General features: G+C 36.0%; 1 pseudogene; it reads right to left on the bottom strand.

The window, feature by feature from the left end:
• Nucleotides 1–6,925: 6,925 nt before the first annotated feature.
• Nucleotides 6,926–8,873, bottom strand: LOC144252725 (protein spire homolog 1 pseudogene; annotated as a pseudogene).
• Nucleotides 8,874–24,187: the final 15,314 nt, after the last annotated feature.

Raw genomic sequence — 24,187 nt, 5'->3', positions numbered from 1 at the left:
TAGAAAATTCTTGTGGTTTGGCAAAAGATGAATGGCATTTTGGTTTAGAGAACCTAAGTAGATTATCATGAAAATAAATGATGATACCCAGATTACAGATAGTTTCCTGATATGATTTCTTAATTGGACCAAATTAATGTGGTTAATGTCATTTTTTCTATATTGATTCATATTGTTTATACAAAATATTGAGTTTCATCATGGCATACTTTCATATACATAAAAATGCAATATGGTAAATTTCATTCCTCAATAGCTCCATCATAGAACCCTACTTCTCCCTGATCTCCTTCCTCTACCCTAGCATAGTACCTATATTTTTTTTCTCAACGTTCCACATATGAAAGACAACATATAATTTTTTAAAAATTCTTTTACTCTAAAATATGGTTTCTAGTTTCATCTATTTTCCTGAAAATGACATAATTTTTTTTCTTCTTTGTGGCTGAATAAACCTCCATTGTGTGTATATACATTTTCTTCATCCATTCATATGTTCATGGACAGTAAGTCTGATTCTTACCACTTAGATATTGTGAGTTGTGCTGCAAAGAACCTGGGTATGCATATACGTCTAAAGTATGCTGACCTTAATTTTTGTTTTGATAAATTCTAAAAAGTGGTACAGCTGGATCATATCATTGTTCTATTTTTAGATTTTTAATGTAACTGAATGTTGATTTTTACATGATTGTACATTCCCACCAACAGAGCAACAGTTATTTTCTCTATCCTTGCTAATATTATTATTTACATTCTTGATGATTGCCATTCCAACTGAAGTAAGATGGAAATTAAGTGTAGTTTTGATTTGAATTCCCTTGAGAGTTAAAGAGTTGAATATTTTTTCACATAACTATTGGTCATTTGTATTTCTTTTGAGAAGTTTTCATTGAGTTTATTTGTCCATTTTTTATTGATTAGGTTACTTGTTTTTATAGTGATTTTTTTAGTTCTTTTTATATATTCTGGATATTGATTCTATATTAAAAGAGTATTTGGCATAGATTTTCTCCCATCTGTACTTTGGCTTTTGACTCTTTGGTTTCCTTTATTGTGCAGATTTAAAATTCTATGCTATGCCATTCATTAATTATTGCTCATATTTCACAAGATGTAGGGTTCCTATTCAGGAAATATTTACCTCTGCCTATATGTTAAGAGTTTTTCCTATTTTTTCTTCTAACAGATGCAACAGTTAACAGTTTTTAGTAATATACACAGGTAGGTTTTTGATCCACTTTGAGTTTACTTTTCTATAGAGTGAGAGATAAGAGATATAGTTTTATTCTACAAACACTAAACTGATTTTCTTAGCAACAGTTTTTAAAGAAGCTGCCTCTTCCCCAAAACATATTTGTGGTATCTTTGTCAAGAATCAGAATGAGTTTGTTTTTGAGTCTTCTATTCTGTTACATTGTTTTACATGTCTGTTTTCGTGCATAGTACTTAGTATGCTGTTTTGATGCTATAACAATATAACTTGAAATTGTGTACTGTGATGCTGTTAGCATTCCTCTTTTGCTCTGGATTATTTTGACTGTCCTGGGTCTTTCTTTCTTTCATGTGAATTTTAAGATGGTCTTCTTCCAGTTTTATGAAGATTTTAATTGGTATTTGATGGGTTTACATATAATTTGAAAATGGTCATTTTAACTATTTTAATTCTTCCTATCCATGAAGAGAAAGTTCTTTCCATTTTCCAAAGTCATATTAATTTTTCTATAATTTCCATTGTAGAGGAGTTTCACCTTTATGGTCAGATTTAATTATTTTAAGCAATTGTGAATAGAATTAATTTCCTAATTTCTTTTTTAGCTGAATAATTAGTGATATATAGAAAAGTTAGTTATTTTTTTGTTTATTTTGAATCTTCTTGTTTTTCTCAATTTATCAGTTTAGTAGTGTTCTGCTAGAAACTTGAGGGTCTTCTAAGTATATCTGCATATAGTGATAATTTGATATATTCTTATTTGTAAACTCCTATTTCCTTTTCTTGATTCATTGTTCTGGATAACATTTCAAGCCCTATATTTAATATGAGTGGTAAGAGTGGATATCCTTGCCTTGATCCTAATTTTAGAGGAAATTCTTTCAGCTTTTCCAATTCACTATGATATTGACTTTGGGTTTGTCATATGTAGCTTTCATTATGTTGAAGTAGGTCCTTTTATTCTAGTTTCTTCAGGGTTTTTATATGAAGGGGTGTAGAATTTTCTTAGATTTTTCTGCATCTACTGACATGATTGTGTAGCTTTGTCCTTGATTCTATTTATGTGGTATATTAAATTTATTGATTTACATCTGTTAAATAATGTTCGCATCCTTGAAAACTAATCAACTTAATTATATACATAATGTTTTTAATGTGTTCTTGAATTGATTTTCTAATAGTGTATTGAAAATTTTTTCATCTTTGTTTATCAAAGATATTGTTATAGAGTTTTCTTTCCTTGAACTGTCATTATCCAGTTTTAGTATCAGAGTGATATAGGCTTCATAGAATGAGTTTAGAACGATTATTTGCTTTCAATTTTATGGGATAATTTTAGGAGTGTTGGTATTAGCTAGTCTTCAAATATACAATAAAATTAAGTATGAATCAATCTGATCCTGAAATTTTCTTTACTGGAAAGATTTTTATTATTGCTTCAATCATTTGATATTAGTCTGTTTAGGTTTTCTAAATCTTCTAGGTTCAAGTGAGCCTAGATATAGATACATTTCTTCTAAATTTTCCAATTTATTTAAATGTATGTTTTCAAAACAATCCCTGGTGATCCTTTGCATTTCAGTTGTGTCTGCTGTAACATCTGCTGTAACAAAAATAATTATTTTATTCTTCAATTTTATTAGTTTGGAATTTCTTTGCCTTTCTTTTGATTAGTTTTATGAAGAGTTTATCAATCTCAACAACTTTTTTTTGTTGGTCTTTGTATTATTCTTTACTCTCTATTTTGTTAATTTCAGTTCTACTGTTTATTATTTCTTTCTTTCTCCTGTTTTTAGAGTGAGCTTGTTCATATTTCTTAAGGGATTTGAGATGGGTCATTAAGTTTACCATTTGAGAAATCTGTTTCTTTTTTTTATGTAGACACTCATAGCTATATTCTTCCTTCTTAGCACTTCTTTAACTGTATCACAGATTCTAGTATATTTTGGCTCTATTTTCATTTAATTCTAAGAATTTTTAAGTTTAACCCTTAATTTCTTCAATGACCCACTCATTATTAAAAGTGTACTGTATAATTTTCATGTATTTGAACAGTTTGTATTGGTTTCTAATTTCATAACATTGTGAATGTATGGACTAAAATGTGATCTATTTTTGAGAAAGTTCCATGAGATGTCTAAACAAAAGTGTATTTGATTGTTGTTGGATAGATATTTGGTAGATTTCTGTTAAATTAAATTTATCTGGGGCTGAGGCTGTAGCTCAGTGGTAGAGCGTTTGCCTTGCACACGTGAGGCCCTGTATTGGATCCCCAGCACCATATAAAAATAAATAAATAAATAAATAAAAAGAAGATATTGTGTCCATGTACAACTAATTTTTTTTAAGTTCAGTTTATCTATAGTAAAGTGTAAATCCAATGTATCTTTCTTGATTTTTTTGTTTGGGTGATCTGTCAGTGAGTTAGATATATTGAAGTCCCCCATTTTTTTTTTCATGGTATGAGTTCATGTATTAATCACATAATTTCTTTAACATAAGATTATTTTTAAGACTCGTTTATATAACAACCTCTGGTTTAATTTGAAAGACGTGACTTGAAATCTAGTGAGATCGTTAGGTCAATGCACATGTATGTCATTTACCTGACTTAATTTTTACTGGCTGGGGAGAGTTAATTCCCACTGTCCACTGGATGAATGACTTAAATATTAATAAATACACTACAGTATTTACAAGCATTCTCACATACTCTGACACTGACTGGAAAGTCAAGCCACAGGAGGGAAGATTTCCTGACAACGTGACCCCATGGCAAATGGGACAAAAGGAAGCAGCACTCAGGAAGGAGAGGAGGATGAGACAAGGGTGACCGTTCAGATGTGCACAGTGTTCAAAACTCGCTGGATGACACTGAGGCCAGCATGCTTCTTGTTGGCGTGGAAGTCAGAGGGGCCCACTGGGCAGTCAGGACAGAGGAAGGTGCAGAGGGAGGGCATGCCAGGAGCCTAGGGGTAAGAGTCAGCCTGAGGAAGTTACCTCCTGCAGCCTGCAGGGGGCGGCACACATCCCAGGGCTAATTCAGAATCCTTCTTGGCAGCCCAGGCGATGCCTATTGGTTTTGGTGGTTTCAACCACATGCCATCCATCTGACCTCTGTGCACTTGGCCAAACCCATCCCTGCTGCTGAAGAATCTACACCCTCACAGCCTGCTAAGGGGTGACCGTGATGCCCGGTCATCCCATATGAGGAAGTGAAGGGACAAGGGGTTTAACCAGGTCACTGCTTTGTGAACACGAGTAAAATCCTTGTCCTGGGCTTTGTTTCTTGTGTTGCACACACAGTAACTAGTCACCGCCCTGCATGCGAGTGCACACCAAAGCAGGTGGCCTCACCTAACTGTCTGGGATGTGAAGTTCAGAGTCTCTTGGAAAATTGCATAAGCAAGCTTCCCTGGCGTGATTTCTAAAGCTCTTTAAAAAAGGACTTGAATATGGCTGAAGCAGCCAGCAGCATATTCTGGGGACCCGCTTTCACAAGCAGCACAGACCAACTGTTAACATGTATTATTTAGTCAACTGTTAAAGTTTATTTCATAAGTATCAGTAATTTAAAGCCATTTACTAAATTGTAAATTTCATTCCTTTAAAAACTACTACCAGAGCAGTTCTGAGGTATTACTGTTAACTTAATATGGAAATGTGGCTAGAAATGTGACTGCCGTGCCCGAAGCTCCCTAGGCTGTTGGGGTGTGACCACAGACACGATCTACAGCTTTCAGGAAATTACTGTGCACGTGCATTAAGTGACTTTCTGAAAGTTAATGCTGATTTGGTTGGCTGGTCACTTCTAAGCATACCAAAATAATAAAGGCTGGCCCACAGAAGGGCCCCTGGAACTGGGAAACTGCCCTCCAGGCCTCCTTCATCTGAAACCCAGCCAACACTCAAGTTATCTACCAGGAAATCAGTGCAAAAAGCATCCAAAAATCTTGCCTATCAGCAGGTTAATTTTCATATAATTTTAAAAGAGCTAGACATTTTTCTTTCAAAATTCATTTATAAAAATAAATTTCAGTTTGAGACCTTAGTGCTGCGCCCCTCCCCTGACTCAGGCAATGGCAAGGCCCTACTGAGGTGGATGGCGCAAGGCGTCCATCCTCTGGAGGAGCGCAGTATGTTTCTGGGAATGGGCTGATTTGTTTTTATATTCCTTTAATAAGTATAGTTGTGATTTCTCATATGACCATTAAGTATGAAGGAAAAATCATGACTTTCCCAATTAATGCAACTACTTCTAAAGCATAGATCTGTTTGCTCTAAATGCAATGATTCAGCTGTGGAGTGTAAATTGTTAATGTCTAAAGAAAAACTCCCTGTATTCCTGTCAAGGAAGTTTTTGAGAAATTAAATTAAAATCTAGAGAAGAAAAATTAATGTTAAGAAGATAGATTAGTGCTTAGTACTGGGCAACTTGTTCTTGTTCCTGTGCACAATGGTTTGTGCTCTTACTTTTGTTTGATGAAAAGTAATAACAAATCAACCACTTGCTGTAACCATGGCACTGGTTCCAGTCAGTAAGTCAAGAAAAAATAGTCAAGGTATAGGCCAATAGTTTGGGACATTTGTAACTATTATTAAAAGTTAACTAAGCAGAAACAGCTCAAAACAAAACTCGAACTGAAAGTACAAATGCTTGCTTATGCATAAGCCAAGATACATTCTTCTATTCTAATTGTAGCTAGGTAATATTTTGTTTCTTTGAATAATGATTCCTGTTTTGTAACCACAATATACTGTGAGCCTGCCAAAATGAAAAGTATATATGATCAACTTCACAAGTAAAGATTGGGATCAACACCTTCACTTTGGTGTCTGTGTTGTTTCTCCACCCCCTCTTTCGCCGACTCCTCACCATCCGTTCGTCTCCTGAGACCCCCTGTTGGAGCTGGTCTCCGACACCTTAGGTACCAAATTGTAGCTTAATTTAGTCATGATGGCTGCACTATAAAGTCATGAAAAATGCAGCTGAAAATGCTGAGCCCCAGCTCCTCCTCCCGGCACCCTCTGTGGTCCCAGCCACTCTAGGGCTGACCAAATACCCTCAGCTGCTTGAGAACAGTTTAGCCTTCCTCTGTCCTGAAACTCCCACAGAACTGTCATTCTCAGATCCTCATGATGACACCCAGTAACTGAAATACCCTCGTGATGGGGAAGGAGGCCTGTCACAGGCTCAGCAACACCGATGCAGGCACCAAGACAACATGGCCACCTCGAGGCCCCGCTCCCTCAGATGCTCTGCACTACAGTGCCGGCACAAACCTGAACCTTGGAACAATGACGATTTCAGTCAGCTGGTCGGCATCAGCAAGTCCCTCAGGTGTTGTGCTGAGACGATGGACAGCCTGGCCCGCCATCACCAGGCACCCTGGACAGGCACACTGTCAGGTGGAATTGCCAACGTGCCTTCCTGCGCACAGCCCTGCTGCCATCGACATCTCTGTTGGACTGACTACTTGCGGGAGCAGCTTCTGCCTCAGCCAGGATCACTGGAGGGGCGGCAAGGAACTGGACTCAGCAAGGTTCCAGCCACCACATCCACACACACAAAGCAAATTCCAGAGTACTGTCCTCTCAGGGCCAACGAGCAGGTGGCTGGCCTTTCCTATTACCAGTCGAGGAAACTCAGGGTAGAGCCTGTGGGACAAGGTGATGCAGCAGGATTCTGGTCCACTTCAAACTTAAGCCTGTTTAGTCAAACCACGGAAAGGAGCGGCCTGGTCAGCATCCTCGGACATGGCTGCCCCAACTCTGCACACTGAAGCCAGTGGAAGGCACGGCTCAGATCTCACTGATAGTCCTCTCTGAAGGACAGTACTCCGAGGGGCCAGGAGAGGACACATAGAAGGACTGTGTTTTCCTTTTTAACCGGGCTCTTTTGTTGGCCAGCACCAGGCTGCGCAGGCTGGAGCTGACGATTTCCGAGATGAACTTCTTGCAGTCCACGCACACCTCCATGGTGCTCCAGTCCTCCATGAGCTCCTTGGGAGACTTTGAGGAGAACCTGGCGATGCTGCGCAGTGGCCACTGGTGGCTTGCTGGGGGCTTTTCTGACCTGGTAGTACTGTCCCCTCTTTGTAAGGTGGAAGGTCCCAGAGAAAAGATGGGTAGAGTGGAGTATGGCTTGGAGGGCAGCCGCATCTTTTTGCAGCACTGTGAGCACACGGGCCTCTTACAGAACTGGCAGGTGTAAGACCAGGTGAAGAAGGAAAACCTCCGGGTTCGGCAACGTAAGCAGAGCTTTCCTTTCTTCAGGGCAGTGTAGATGTCCTTGTACTGCTGGTACTTCTCCAGCTCTGCCTTCACCAGCACCTGGTGGATGTGCATCACCTCTTCCACCGTCAGAGCGAGGCATTCCACGGGGAAGCAGAACTCCTCCAGGGAGCGGGAGCTCTGCCGGGTCAGGGGCAGGAACTGCCTCACATTGGTGGGCGTCTCCTTCTCGGTGGAGTGCTGGCGCTGGGGCGGCTGCCGCCGCTCGGGCTGAGGGGTGGACGACATGGGCAGGAACTCTTGGGGCTTCTTCCTCTCGCACGTGGCCTCCAGCGCTGGGTTCTCGAGGAAGGAGGGAGACGCGCTGCTGTCGCTGGACGACCTGGGCAGAGTCTCCTCCTCCGAATCAGAGCTGTCCAGCTCGGCCAGCATGGGGGCCTTGAGGAGCTTCTTGCGCTGTGCAGGTGCTTGCTGGGCAGCAGGGGTCCCCCCAATCTCTGTCTGCGATGTCAGGCCTCCATTCAGCATAGATGGCTCCCCAACATTCTTTGGAGATTCTGGGGTAGTCACATCCAATCGGCTCCGTCTAATCTCCTCTGGGGACACAGGCCGCAGCTTTCTTTCTCCTTTAATTTCTTCTAATATTCTTTCATGCAGGCTCCGAGGCCGTGGTGGGGTTGGTTTCAGTTTTCTGGCTGAAGCGGGGTTTAAAGGAGGTCTTGACATGATGAAGTCCAGGATGATCTCATGAGCGCTCTTCTTTAACCGAGGAGGAATGTCACCATTCACCATCACTTTCCGCAGGGTGTACCTTCTGCACCGGATGTCATCCATCAGCATCTCATAGGGGGTCAGCTGGTACTCGATGGGCAGTGGGTTGTACTGCCGCTCCTGGACCTTCTTAAGTTTTACCCCATTTCGCAAATCCCTCATCACCTGGACCCAGAATCGGGCCCAGTCAGCGTTTTTCAGCTCATCTAGGTCTGTGCTGGAGTCATCACTCTTCTCCATTTCTTGAATCTTCTTAAGATTCTCCTTTGCACTCTTGATTTTAGTCAGGAACGTGTGGAGCTCCATGGTGTCTGCGAACAGTGCGCGACACACTGCCTCATAATGATTTGGTGCCTCTGACTCGGCTGGGAGAAGAGCAGCACACAGCTTCATGACGTCTCGGTAGGAGCGCATGGCAGAGAGGGCCCTCTTCTCATCTTCCTCCTCCTCCAGGCCCTCGTCTGCAGCCTTGTAGCCCGCGTCCTTGCTGCCATCGGCCTCCACCGTGTTGGCCATCCGGTCGATGAGCTGCTCCAGGGGAGGGCTTAGCTCCCGTTCCTCATTCTCCTTCCAGTGCTTTATAGATAATAATTCCCAAGGACTGGATAACCTCTGTTTCTGTACAACGTGAATTTCCCATTTTACCCGCGGCCGCGGGGCCCTCGTCTCCGGGCGCCAGCGTGACTACGGGGTCCCTGCAGACGCGGACCTGTGCGGCCTAGCGCACGCGGCGCGGGCCGGCGGGGGGCCCGCAGCGAGCCGCAGCACTGGTAGCACACGGCCCACGCCTGCTCCTCGTTGATGGGTTGCCCGTAGAGCCGCAGGATCTCCTCCAGGCTCAGCGCCTCCGGCGGGCCCGCGGCGGCTGCGGGCTCGGCCGGGCCCTAGCAGCCAGCCGCCTGCGCCACCCCGTGGAGGGCGCCGCGCCGCTGCCGCGTCCGCTCAGCTCCGCTGCATCGTCCCCGCGCGCCTCCGCCCGAGCCGAGCCCCACCCGGCCGCGCGCGCCGCCTAGGCGCGGGACCCGAGGGCCGGGCGGCGTGGGCGAGCGAGGCGGCCCGCGCCGCTGCGGCTCCGAGAGGCGGGTCGGCCGCCCCCCAATTTTATTATAAAGAACTTTATCAGTACAATTGAGGTTAACTTTATATCATGTAACATTAGTTTTATAAAATGAGATGCACCAATATTTGTGCCAGTATTATTTATAATCCTACTATTTTCTTATTAAATTCTTCCCTTCATCTTCTTTGTCTCTTTGGACTAGTTTTGGTTTAGAGTGTGCTTTGACATGTGTTAGAGTGATTGTGCCTGCTTGTTTTTGGATTGTGTTTGCATCAAATATCATTTTTCATCCTTTCACTTTCAGTCTGTGAATGTCTTTGCCTGTGAGGCGTGTTGCTTGAAGACAATATAAAATTTATTTTTAAATACAGTAGGGCAGTCTGTATCTTTTAATTGAATAATTAAGATGATTTGCATTCTCTTTCATTATAAATATGTATAAATATGCATAGCTATATATTAACTTCTTCTTGTTCTTGTTTTTCATTTCTAAGTCTTGATTTATTTCTAATTCCCATTTGTCTGTGGACAATTCTAATGAGATTTCTTCTTTTCCATGCCCTCTTGGTTGTGTGTAGGATTTCTTTTATATCCTTCTGCAATGATAATTTAGTGGTCATGAATTCATTTTGTTCCCATTTATCATAGCAAGTTTTTATTCTCTAATCCTGAAGTATAGCTTTTCTGAATATAGGGACCTTGGTTGGCAGTTGTTTTCTTTCAGGACTTGAAATACAGTCTAAGCCCTCCTGACCCTTGATATTTTGCTTAGATATCTGCTGTTATTCTGATTTGACTTTATAATTGATTTATTATGTGTCTTTTGCAACTTGTATTCTTTGTACTTGACTTCTGACACTTTAACTGTAATACATTTTGGAGAGGTTCTTTTTTTAATCCTATCTTTTGGGGTTATAAATGCCTCTAGTCTATGAATGTCCATCTTCTTCCTGAGGTTTAGGGAATTTTATATTTACAGAATATCTTATGTCATTGACCTATACCTCTTATACTTCCTCAAGACCTACAATTCTTAAGTTAGTTTCTTATTGTTGTCCAAGGGTTCTTGTATATTCTAGTAAGAGCTTTGTATTTTTTTTTATTTTATTGCTATGAATTTCCCAGTCTTGAAATTCTGTCTTCTATTTTTTAAAATTTATTGGTGAGACTTTAAAAAATACTTATTTTTTAGATATAGGTGAACATAATGTCTTTATTTTACTTTATACTGTGCTGAGGATCAAACCCAGTGCCTTGTGCATGCTAGGTGAGCGTTCTACCTCTGAGCCCTATTGGTGAGATGTTTAACTGGGTTTTGAAATGTGCTCCCCCCCCCAGGATTTCTCTTTGATTCTTATTCAATATAGCTATCTCTTTATTGAATTTCTCATTCATATCCTGTACAGTCTTCCTTCATTCACTCAGTTGTCTGTTTGTGTCCTAGCACCCCTGGGACCCGGGTTCAATCCTCAGCACCACATAAAAATAAATGCATTGTATTGTGTCCATCTACACCTAAAAATTAAATACATGTTTAAAAAGAAAAAAAAGAAAAAAAAGAAAGTGATGCAGCACAAGATAAGTGACATTTTGGACTTAGAGGTAATTAATACCAAAGGTTAGCATGCGTTTCCAATATATCTTTAATCTTTAAAACTACATAAGTTGAATAGGTCCAAGAACAAGACAAGACTTCTCAGCTGGTCCAGGTTATAAGGCATATCCTACCACTTGAGCCATATGAGCCAATACACAGATTCCCCTCTCATATTTCCCTATTATTTTATACAAAGTAAGTATTTATAGAATCTTTGTAGTTTAGTCTTACAATGTAGGGCATTAATGTGGTACTGAATGAGATAAAGAATTAGTGTTATCTCTAAGAAGCAGAAACTCCCATGGAAAAGAAAATGTGGACACACACAACTAATGCTTTAGAATTTTAACACAAAATTAAACAAGAGAATATTTTTGGGGAAAGAAGCATCAAACACTCACAATCCTCTGAAATTTCATTATTCCTCAGAGAGACATGCTAAGCTGGATATAACCAGGATTCTAGTGAAAGGGACATCTCACTTTCATTGATGAACATATTTATAGAAACACAAATCAGGGAATTTTTTTTAATGTCTTCTGTAATCTTCTGCCAAAAGCAAATCAGAAAGAAAGATTTGAATAGAAATATTTTAATTTGTAAGTGATAAAAACAGTTACAGGAAAGATTGATTTAAAGTATATATTTTATGATCATTTTCAACTGTTGATATAGATTCATTAGCTTCTACCAGTTATTGGTTTTGAGGGGTTCCTAAGGTCACTAATTGCTTAACTTTTATAGTCTGCCATAGGTACAGGCTGATCTTGCTCTGACATCAACAAAAATCTGTTCAATGATGAACATGTGATTATAGTAGGAAAAAAATACTTGGTCTAAATAATGAAATACATGAAAAAGCAATTCAGATGGAAGCTCCAACAAGATCTTCTGAATTCTAGTCTACTGCTTACACAGTTTGGAACCACTCATTATGTTACTAATTTCCCACAGTCATGGATGGTCACAATGACTATAATGATACTTAAAAAAAGTAACGTTAAAAATTAAAGTCTACTAGACTATAACTTTTATCATTTATCTAAAGAAAATTTTCTGCACCTTCCATGGTCAAAGAGGAAAGCTGGAGAATTTACTTTCCATCAAGTTGCTGATCCGTTTCCTATTGAAATAATACCATCATGGAAACTCAAAGTTTGTCTCTGCTAATAGAAGAATTAGACCAACTTAATAGAAAGGAGAGTATTCACTTTGGCTCAGGAATATTCCACATACCTGAAACCATAACAACTTTGTTCATAGGACTATTCTATATGCACAGAGGTGACAAAGAATTCCACTCATGAATGAATCACTGTGTGTATGTGTGTGTAGTGATTTACTATCTCTTCTACAGAACCTGCTTTGCTGCTATGAGACACAAGAATTCTTATACTTGTGCTAAAGTCCATAGGTTCACAGTGTTTTCCAAGATTGTTCCAGTGATATTCCAATATCGCTACTTTGAGAACCAGACAAAAATTCAAGTCATTCATATGTGCCTCCAACCTTCCACATCATTCACATCTGCCTCTAACCATCCATTTTCAATATGCACACTATTTCATTGAGGGACTGTTAATGAAAACAAAAAATTTAACTTTAGTATCATTGAGCTGTCTAAACCTTGAATTTTGCTTTCTCTTTTCCATTTGTGTGTATATACAAACACACACACACACACACACACACACACACACACACACACCTAATGAGGCAATAGAAATAGATGTGAGTTGAAGGACAGATGCCAACGCAAGAGATATGGTTGACATGGGCATCCTGGATTCTTTATTTGTAATATACTTGCACAATCTGAATGTACTGAGAGGTCAGCTTAGACTTAATGTAACACTGACATTAAGACAGCCCCATTTCTGATCTCATTCTAGGTTTTAACCACCTGTACTTTTTCTTAAAATTTCGTAAAAAAATAAACTTTAAAAAGATAAATTAGAGAAAGCAGTACTTTGTCTACTAAACTCTCTATATTAGCTATATAACATTAAAATTGACTCCAAATTCCTTAAAAGAGTCAACAATGGCGCTATCACAGTTGATTCCATCTTCTCTAATTTCCTACCTCCCTTATTTTAAATAGCTGCTGTCCAACCCTATTGCCTTATTTGCTGTTCTCTTGGGATATTTGAAGGGAAATTGTATATTCATTTTAGACTGGCCTTGTAAATTTCATAAGCTGTTTTATGCCTAATTTCACAAAGATAGTTTAGAAGTATACTGTGAGGAATTTGAAAACCAGCTAGAAATGCGGAGAATGTGCAGATTGTACATGAACATTCTGTTGAATACATTTGCCTAAGTGTGAAATTTAACATTTATAATGATTTTTTTTCATGCTTGAAAATTCACAGATTTAACACCCATCTATAATTAGGAAATTGCTTTTTTTTCTTTTAAGTATTTTTTGTATCTCATTATAGTGTCCTATGATTTCATGTCACCTGATACCATGCATTCAACTTAAAATAGATACTGTGTAATGCATAATCAATAAAAATTTAGTATATACTCCAAGAACTTAGAAAACACCGAAGATAGGGCTCTTAGATCATGTTAATTTAGTTGTCAACTATTTGGTCAGTCTGCTATATAGATTATGTGTCAACAACAGGACCATCATGCAATATAGCAAATAACAAATTAGATATTTAAAAAATCAACCTAAAAATGTATGAGTTATAAATAATTCATTTTGTATTCTTATACTGGATTTATTACAAGCAACTTTTGGAGATCTAAAAATGTATGGAATGCTAAGTCTCTAGAAAAAATAATCAGGAGAAAAATTAATTTGCTAAAGTAGGGAAATGAATTAATTTGCTTTGCTTTGGAAATCCTGAGACAGTTGGAATAGTTCAGAAGGATTAAAAAAGAAAGTTAAAAAATGCTTATGAATTAACATATCTTTGACACTAATATGTTGTTTTTAATGATTCACTGGATAATAATAGCAAATTATAGTAAAATCTAATGAAAATAATGCCCTACTAGATAAGAAATGCCTCCTTTGAGCAGAGAGTCCAGATGTTTTTGAAAATATCTTACACTACTGTGTGAAGGGGTAGTGGGTAAAAGATGTTTTGTCATATAAATTAGTAAGAAATTCTTTTAGGCAATATCACAACAGATGTGTATTTGAGTTTTGATGGTAGCTACCAGCTGTGCTTCTCCACAATCACCAGAAATCATGTGCATGTATCATCCAGGGATAATATGGAATGAATGAAATTGGCAAAAAACTTCTTAGATATACCAGTAGAAACATTCCCTTTTTCTTTTCTTGGAAGATGCCAAGTCTCTTGCTCAAATGTGTGATATTTTTACATAAACAAATGTGATTACAATGATTTTGAGTTTATTGCATAAATTCAAAGCATATAAATATATTAATAAAATCAAGTTTTATCTATTGATCCATTTTTTTGTTATTTAGCATGTTTATAAGCAGAAAAGTGTTTTAACATGTTAGAGGTTATTTCTCAGATGACATAAGGCATGATAAAAATTTCCTTCGGGAGTCCTCAGTGTACCTCGAAAAATCTGGCAATCTAGGAAACTCATTTTTCTAGGTATAAAATATGGGTCTAGATTACTTTTGTTCATGCAATATTTAGTACTTCCAGAAACATTTGTTGAAAAGAGTATATTTTTTGTTTAATTATCTTTGCTTATTTCCCATTTGCATGGGTCTATTTCTTATGGACCATTATGTATTTGTCTAGATCTGACAACATAAAAACATTAAGTCTTCCTATACATGAACATGAATATGTCTCTGCTTACACATTCTTTAATTTTTTCATCAGTTTTATAATTTTCCTAATATAGATTTTTATGTACTTTGTCAAATTTTTAACTAAGTATTTTTAGTGCTAATGAAAGTGGTATTGTGTTTTAAATTTTGAATATGTATTTTTCATTGTTGATATGTAGAAATCAATTGATTTTTATGTTAATAGCTTATGAAACTTTGCTGTTATAATTTCATACTAGCTCCAAGAGTTTTATTGTTGTCTTTGTTATTGATTCTTTGAAATTTTCCTCAGAAACGTATTATATTCAAAGGAGGATAATTCATTTTTTTCTTCAAATCAATATACATTTTCTTTTTGAATAGCACTAGATAGGACTTTCAGCATGATGAGGAAGTTTGTCTTGTTCTCAATCTTAGGGAGAAAGTATGTAATTTCTAATCATTAATATAATATGAACTATAGATTTTTGTTAAGTGTTCTTTAACAAGTTGAGAAAATTCATCCTTTAATTCTAGTTTCCGAATAGATTTTTCCATGAATATGTGTTGGATTCTATCAAATTATTGTGCATCCATTTGTATGGCCATATGTTTTTTTGTTTTCCTTAGCCCATTGAAGATGCAACTTGCACCAATTGATGAATTTTCAAGGTTGCACTAGTTTTGTTTTAGCCAGTTTTTGTTGCCATCACATAGTACTATAAATTGATATCTAATAAAGAACAGGAATTTATTACTTACTGTTTTGGAGGCTTTAAAGTTGAATATCAAGGCACAAAGAGTGTCTAGTGAAGACACTGGTTCTGTTTAACAGATTATCCTTTCTAGCTATATCCTCAAATAGTGTAGGAGGCAGGACAGCTCTCTGGAAACTCTTTAATAGGGACACTGATATCATTCCCGAAGGTTCTGTCCTTGCGACCTAAATCCTCCTAACAGCCTCAACTTTTAATATAACAATGGTGCTTTCAAAATGAATTTAGGGAGTACATGAACGTTCTAATTATTAAATCTGAATGGATGGGATAGATTTTGCCTGATTATGATGTTCCATTATTTTTAAACAGTTTTGGATTCTTTTTGGCAGTATTTTTCAAGGGCTTTTGCATCTGTGTTCATGAGAGATACTGTTTTATATTTTTACTAAGACATCTATTTCTGACTTTGGATAATACTGGCTTCATAGAATTAGTTGAGATGAATGCAATCCGTTTCTAATTCTAGAAGAGATTATAAAAGCTTTATTTAATTTCTTGCCTAAGTGTCTAGTAGAACTAATTAATGAAATCAATTTGGGCTCAGTGATCTTGTTTTGAAGGATTACTATTAATTATTGATTCAATTTCTTTAATAGATAAAAACATGTTCTGATTTTCTATTTCTTCTTGACTATGTTTGAGAAAATTATCTCCTTCAAGAAATTGGTTCAATTCATCTAAATTAAAAACATTTGGCCATAGAGTTGTTCATAATATTCTTTTGTTGTTGTTGTTCTAATTTGTTATACAAAACAGTAGAATGCATTTTGATACATCATATGAAAATGGACCATAACTTCTCATTCTTCTGACTGTACATGATGTAGAATCATACCAATCATGTAGTCATATATCTACATAGGGTAATGATGTCCAATACATTTTGCTGTCCTTATTACACCTATACTACCTCCCCTACATTCACTCACCTCTGCCTAATCAAAGTACTTCTATTTTTCCCTAGTCCTCATATTGTGAATTAGCATTCCCATATCAGAGAAAACATTCATCTTTTTTTTTGTTTTGTTTTGGGGGGATTATCTTATTTTTCTTTTAGCATATTCTCCAGCTCCATCCATTTACTGGAAAATGCCATAATTTTATTCTTCTGTAAGTCTTAGTAATATTTCATTGTGTATATATATATAACCTTTTCTTCATCCATTCATCTTGTTGAAGGACACCTAAATTGATTCCATAGTTTGGCTATTGTGAATTGAGAACTGCTATAAACATTGACGTAGCTGCATCAAGAAAGTATGCTGATTTTTAAGTCCTTTAGGTATAAACTCCAGAATGAGATAGCTGGGTCAAAAGTGGGTCCATTCCAAATTTTCTAAGGAATCTCCGTATTGCTTTCCATAGTGGTTGCACCAACTTGCAGTCCCACCAGCAATGTTTGAGTGTACCTTTTTCCCCACATTCTTGTCAACAATTATTGTTGTTTGTAGTCTTCATAATTGCCATTCTGACAGTAGTGAGCTAAAATCTTTGAGTAGTTCTGATTTGCATTTCTCTAATTGCTAGAGATGCTAAATATTTTTTTCATATATATGGCAACAGATAGTATTTCTTCTTCTGTGAAGTGTCTGCTGAGTTCCTTAGCCCATTTCCATTGGATTATTGGTTGTTTTGGTGTTAAGTTTTTTTGAGTACTTTATATATCCTGAAGATTAATACTCTAGCTGAGGTGGAGGTGGTAAAGGTTTTCTCCCATTCTGTAGGCACTCTCTTCACAGTAATGATGATCTTCTTTGCTGTGAAGAAGCCTTTTAGTTTGAATCTATCCAATTTATTGATTCCTAATTTTACTTCTTGTGCTTTAGGAGTTTTGTTAAAAAAGTCATGTTCTAAGCTGACATGGTAAACTTTTGGGCCTATTTTTTCTTCAATTAGGTGCAAGGTCTTTAAGTCTATTGATGTGATTGCAAAAAAAAAATCCATAATTTTTGTATCTACCTTCATCAAGGATATTAGTTTAAAGTTTTCTTTCTTTGATGTGTCTTTGTCTGGTTTCATATCAAGGTGATTCTAGCCTCAAAGAATGAGTTTGGAAGGGATCCTTCCTTTCCTATTTCATGGAATAATTTGAGGAGTAGCAATATTCTTTTATTAGGTTTTTAATGTCCCTGGGAAAGAGGTGATGACCTCTTTATTTCTGATATTATTAGTTTGTTTCTTCCCTTTTTTCCTTAGGTTGGATAAAGGTTAATCAATTCAATGGATTTTTTAGAAGAGCCAAATGTTTGTTTCATTGATTTTCTCTATTGTTTACCTATTTTAATTTCATTAATTTTCACTTTAATTCTTATTGTTTTTCTTCTACTTGCTTCAACTTTATGTTACTTTTCTGCCTCTAGTATGTTATTGATTTCAGATGTTCTTATCTAATATATGTGCTATCACTGTATCCAACAAATTCTGAGAATTTTATTTTCATTTGCCCTTAGTGTAAAATATGTTTTTTGAATTTTCCTTGAGATTTTCTCTTTTATGTAAGTGGTATTTAGAAATGTATTATTTTACTTTCAAATATTTGGCAATTTTCCATCTATTTTTCTGGTATTGATTTATAGTTTAATTCTATTGTGTTCTGAAAGAAACTTGCAGGATTTCTGGGATTTTAAATTTATTTAGTGTGTTTATGGCCCATAATGTAGACTATTTTGGTGAACACTTCATGTGATCTTGAGTAGAATGCATACTCTGCTATCATGAAGTGATGTGTTCTATAGATGTTAATTAGATACAGGTAATTGATTATGATCTTTAGTTCAATAATATCTCACCCAATATTTTACCTGCTGGGTCTGCTAATTATTAAAAGAAGATTGTTGAAGTCTCCAAGTATAATTAAGGAATTAAAATTTTTAAAATATTATAATGCTGGAATAATCTATTTTTTCTTGCCATTTTATAGTTTTTGCCTCATGTATTTTGATTCTTTATTGTTGATACACTATTTTGTTACATGTTCTAGCAGAATTAACCTCTTCATCATTATATGATGCCCATTGTTATGCTTGATAATTATTCTTGCTCTAAAGTCTGCTTTTCTGAAATTAATATGGCTACTTCAGGACTCTTTTTATTAGAGTTAACATGACACATCTTTCTCAATATTTTACTTCAAATCTGTGTGTCTTTAAAGTAAAATTTTTAAAGACAACTATAGTTTATTATTATTATTATTATTCACTCTTTAATCTTTATCTTTAATTGGTGCTTTTGGGTGATTCACATTTGAGTATTATTGATATGATTGTATTAATATTTACCAGATTTATGTCACATTTTCCCTTTTTTGCATCTGCTGCCTTTGTTCTTTATGACTTTGGTAAAAATGATTTTTATTGAAGTTACTCTTTGCTATGGAAAGCAAAGTAAATGACTTAGTACTCTGAATAGATTTCAGAATGGTTATTTTTATCCTCTCCTGGAAAGCAAAGTTTTTGAAATTTTATGTAAGCCACTCTGATATATTATTTATATGTTCCAGATATGAGTTGTATACAAATCCATTTAGTGTTTAATTTATAACTTTATATCCTACAAAGAACAACTAGGCCAAGTTGAATAAAATTTTATTTTCCAATATTAAATAAATCATGAAATCATATTCCAAAATCTGAAAATTATAAAAAGATAAATAATTTAACTAAATAATTACCAAAGTGACTAATTTACTTTTTCTACAATACAAAATCCAAATTTAGAGATTCATATTCTATTTTGGTGGGGTATTTGTTTATTATTTTACAATGCCCATAACTTCATACACATGGGGAAGTACAGCACTGATTTCCCACATTGTTCCTCATAACTTTTCAGCTGATTTTTCTGGGGCTTTCAAGTTATACATTATTTAATTTTATAATTTCATCTAAAATGGAATGATTCATTTAAAAATGTAAAATGCATTTAATAATGCAATATGGATTTACACTATATAGTACAATAAACTTGATTAAATGCATTTGTTAGTATGTCCAAATGTTTTATTAATAAAAATTATGTTTTTCTGTTTTCTTGCAATTATATCTCTTTTTCCCTCCCTCACTTCTCCCATTCTCTCTCTCTGTCTCTCTCTTTCTCTCTCTATCTCTTTTCTTTCTTCTATATCTCATTATTATATTTAATTACCTGGATTTTATGTTAAGGAAGTATTCATTCATTTGATTAGGATGAAATTTTAAAATATGGCATGCATCAGATTTTATTGAAACAAAAATAATTAGCCTCTTCTTCTATAAAAAAACCTATAAAATCAGGAGGAATATAAGTATATAATCAAATCAATATTAATTTTTAAATGGCATTATAATTCACTTAGATATAGAAACAATTTACTCACATTCTTTTATACAAATAATTTCTTTTACCTATTTAGAAAAGTGAAAGATTAGGGCACTTTCATACTATGGAGGCAAAAAATCTAGAGCCTACCTCCAATCTAATGATATTGAGATAAATGGTTAACTTAAAAAAGAATCATTTTACTTATTATATTTTTCCTCTCATTCAGTGTAAATGATATTTCTTACAAATTATTTTATTACTCAGCCTGTCTTCAATTACCTGAAATACAACTTTTACCATCGAGATTTATATCAACTACAAAATGCTATATATTATTGTGGAGAAATTTTTAAAATGTTGCATACTTTGAGGAATGCGATACTAGGAAAAATGTTAGTTAATAAAATATCTACCTGTTATTGGTCAATTAATTTATAAATAAAGTTACTTGACTACTTTTCCTTTCTTTGTTGTGAACAAAAGGAAAATAACTTCAATATTTTTGTAGTTGTTTGTTTTAAGATGTCTATGTTAATTTGCTGTTTTCCTTCATCAAAAGCTGAAAAAGTAAGAAAGAAACATATTTTAACAGTTTTTAACTTAAAAATATTCTGAGTTTAGTTTATACTTTACATTAAATGTAAGAGTGACTAAGAGTTCATCATGTGGCCCAACTGGAGCTTATATGTGTCCATTCTTTCTGAATTAACTCAAAAAATCCCCTAGATTAAAATATAATTTATAAACTGATTATCTTAAAATGTCAGCTCTGACTGATCATTCTTCTGCAGTTGCAATTGACACATTCAATTGTTTATTTACCATCTCAACATGTATACTTAATGGCAATCTTAAATTTATTTTCACCAAATCAAAATGCTTTATTCCCTTGTTCCTGACCATCTGCAGTATCACATTATTATCACATTACTGCATCAGTGTTGCCCAGCATAAAATCCCCCAGATTGTTCTCAATTTCAGTCATTAGGAACTTGCTGCTCCAAGTGTGATCCTGGCTTATCATCATTCGAGAACTCGTTAAAAATGCAAAATCACATTTCCAGTTCAATTTTGCAAATTCAGAAACTATATTGTAACAGGATCCCCAGGTAATTAATATAGATATTAAATTTTAAAAATATTACCCCCTATACCCAATGAATCAGTTATTATCATTCCTTCTAAATCAAAACACTGAAGACAATTATTTTTTACCATCTTCATGTTTGCCAATCCAATTCTTCATTATTTTGCATCCAATGTACTTCCTACATCTTTGTTTTCTCTTCATTCATTTTTTTCACAGCAACTCACAGAGCATTCTTTTGGAAATATATATATATATATATATATATATATATATATATATATATATATATATATATATATATATAAAATTATATAGGTTTCTATTCTGATTGCATTTGAAGCTCTTCTGTCTGCCGAATTATATTCTGCATGATCTATCCCTAGCTGCCTTTACTGCCTACCACTCCAATCTCATTTGTTATTCTTCAGCTTCAGTAACCTGTTGTGGAAACATAGCCATGAAGTATCAGAAGATAAAATGCTTGTTTCTACTGTGGCCCAGTAACATGGCAGAAGTTTTTATCAGAAGACATATAATTTGACTGGGTGTCATGGTGCATGCCTGTAATCCCAGCTGTTCAGGAGGCTGAGGCAGGAGGGTAGCAAGTTCAAAGCCAGCCTCAGCAAAATCAAGGTGTTAAGCAACATAGTGAGCCCCTGTCTCTAAATAAAAATACAAAATAGGGCTGGGGATGTGGCTCAGTGGTCAAGTTACCTTGAGTTTAATTACCAATACCCACCACCTGCAAAAAACAAACATATAATTCTTCACTATCAATGACAGGACCTAGTGGTCTACTTTATGTTTCTTCCACAGTAATTTGCCCAAACTTGCACTGGGATGACCCAAACTATATCTGCTTTTTTTTTTATCAAGAAGACACAATAACAGGGTCAGCCAAATCATATAGATCAAGATTTAGGGGCCTCTAATACTGCAACATAGAGCACTTTCCTTACTGAGCCTCTGTTGGGGATGCAAATCAAGTCAAGATGGCACCTGGCACTTTGCCAGGAGAAGTGGTTTGTGAAGTAAAGCCAGCGAGCCATTAAAATGATGAGGATCCCTTAATGACTGACTGCTGTATCTAGATGATGTTAATTAAGTTAAGCTGTGTGTAATTAGCTGGGTATATGAACCTCTGCTGTCCCGCAGAGAAGTGGCTCCTGCTACCTTGGGTGCCCGCTACTTTGAGTTCTCACTCATTTCCCGCTGAGTTCACTCACAATAAATAGTAGTTCACTCCCTTCAACCTTCAAGTTGCTTGTCACCTCTGGTTATTTTGCCCAGCTGGACTATGGCAAGTGTCAGCCAAAAATGGCAGCTTTTGTGTCTACCAATATGTGATTCTGAACAAAATACCTGTGGGTAGAATACAAAGTCTCCAGAAAAAAAAAAAAAGAAATCTACCAGGATCTTCATCCTTTGTGGTAAGGAAATGCAAGATTCTCTGATTTTCTTTTATTTGAAGATTATATTTCTACCCAGATTTGAACATGAGGGCCTAAAATATTTAGTAGCAAGCTCTAAAACTGCATAAGATTTATCTTTTCACATCTGGAGCACATGTATTACCAAGATGTTTGACATACTATCCACTTATTGCTTCTGTCCAAACAGCACAATGCCATCATTATAATATATCTGTGTTATGTTCTGAGGTATGGCCAAGTAATCCAGATCTTTCTGGACTTTTACTATTGAGGGAAGAAGAATTAAGAGACTTAACAGAAAATCTTTAAGTTAATACAATTACCCATATCACACAAATTTGTTCTTTCTAATCCCTCCAGCTAATAGGAATGAAGGAAGAAAAAGAAAAGAAAACAATGAAAAGAAAAGAAACAATCATCAAATCTGTTGTCAATATAACATATATACCTGATGCTTTACTGTTTAAGCAATGATAGCCTCTAAACACAGGTATTCCTAGTGGCTTCTCTTTGATTGAATCTATAGTCATTCTCAAAGATTTACTCAACTTCATTTGAGGCCATATTGGTGAATGACACTTAGATATAATTTGGACTACTTTCCTGTCATAATTTTTATCTTTAATTTCATTACTAATCTTTACCACTCTTCCAAAGATGTTATATAATTTTTGTTTCAGTCTTTTGTAGGACAGCATCAAGAGAAGGGTAGCCTGGGAGAGGTCCATTCAGCTTTGTCCACTAAAACAGCTCTTACCTCTCAGAATAAGGATCTATGCTGAGATATTTCAACTCTGGAATATTTCATTTCCAATTATATAATCAGAAAGAGTAGAATTTACTACAGATTTGGTCCATGAACCTAGTGAATTCATCACTACCCAGCCCAAATCACTTCAGCCCCATTGGCCTGGCCCTATTGTGATTAAAGAGGCTGGATCTGCAATTACTTCTGCTACCATCAGTCCTAGCTTTCAAAGGCCATCTGCCACCTTAGTAATGCTGGTTCCCCTTTCACAAGAACTTTTCTGATAGCCTTAGGTTCTGGTTGTCACATAGAACATAATCTCTGTTATTGTTCTGGTGTTACATAAATATGTATCTTAGAGTAACCACTGACTTAAGCCTCTTTATTTTTTTTCTACTATGTACTAGAGAAATTCAGGCATTTTATTCAGAATAGGCCACTGCTTTTTTTGAGGCCTTTCTCAACCACATTTTCCCTTGAGTTCTTACAGGGCATTAAATCCCATGTTCCAAAAAAGCACCCAAAATTCAATGAATTCTGGCTTATTCAGTCTTATGTTCTGATCCTTTAGATCAAACAATCACAAAATACAATCTCAAGAGTGTTCCCAAGATATGATGCCTACTAATAAAGCTTGTTGTTTTTTATAGCTCTTCCAGAGCTGGGTTGTTATGAAAGTTATGCCTTGATTTCAGCCTAGCAGTCAGGAGTGGACCATAGGAAGATTCTAATAGCAATAACTTTTTTTTTCTTTTTTATGAAGAGACCTCCATAGAATCTTCCTGCTACATCTAGCATATGAGTGGGCTGCTCTTGCAAATTTAGAGGATTCTAAAAGGTTTGAAGAGTTCAAATTCTTGGTGATATTCATCTAGATATCCTGATATCACATTTTATAGTTCCATTTTTTCTCAAATGGCATCCTAATCTTAGTTATGAATGGGGATGTAAAACATTTCTGGAGTTCTCTGACTCAAAGTCCCAAATCCTATGACCATGCCTCATTTGTACTTGTATACTGAAAAAAGACAAGGCTCTATTCCTCTGTTGACTTTCAACACAACTTAATAATAACCTGCCAGCTCTCTTATCTTTGGAGGAATTTCCCTCTCATTGCTTTTAAATGCCTGAATCATCACACTAACACTAAAATTCTCCTCACTTGGAAATTTTCTTAGGGGTCACTATGAGTAAAAGTTTGCAATTGGG

This window comes from Urocitellus parryii, unplaced genomic scaffold, assembly GCF_045843805.1.
Source record: "Urocitellus parryii isolate mUroPar1 unplaced genomic scaffold, mUroPar1.hap1 Scaffold_53, whole genome shotgun sequence".
In the NCBI taxonomy this organism is placed as follows: domain Eukaryota; kingdom Metazoa; phylum Chordata; class Mammalia; order Rodentia; family Sciuridae; genus Urocitellus; species Urocitellus parryii.
Note: the sequence above shows the minus strand (reverse complement) of the source record. Positions and strands in the feature narration are given on the sequence as shown.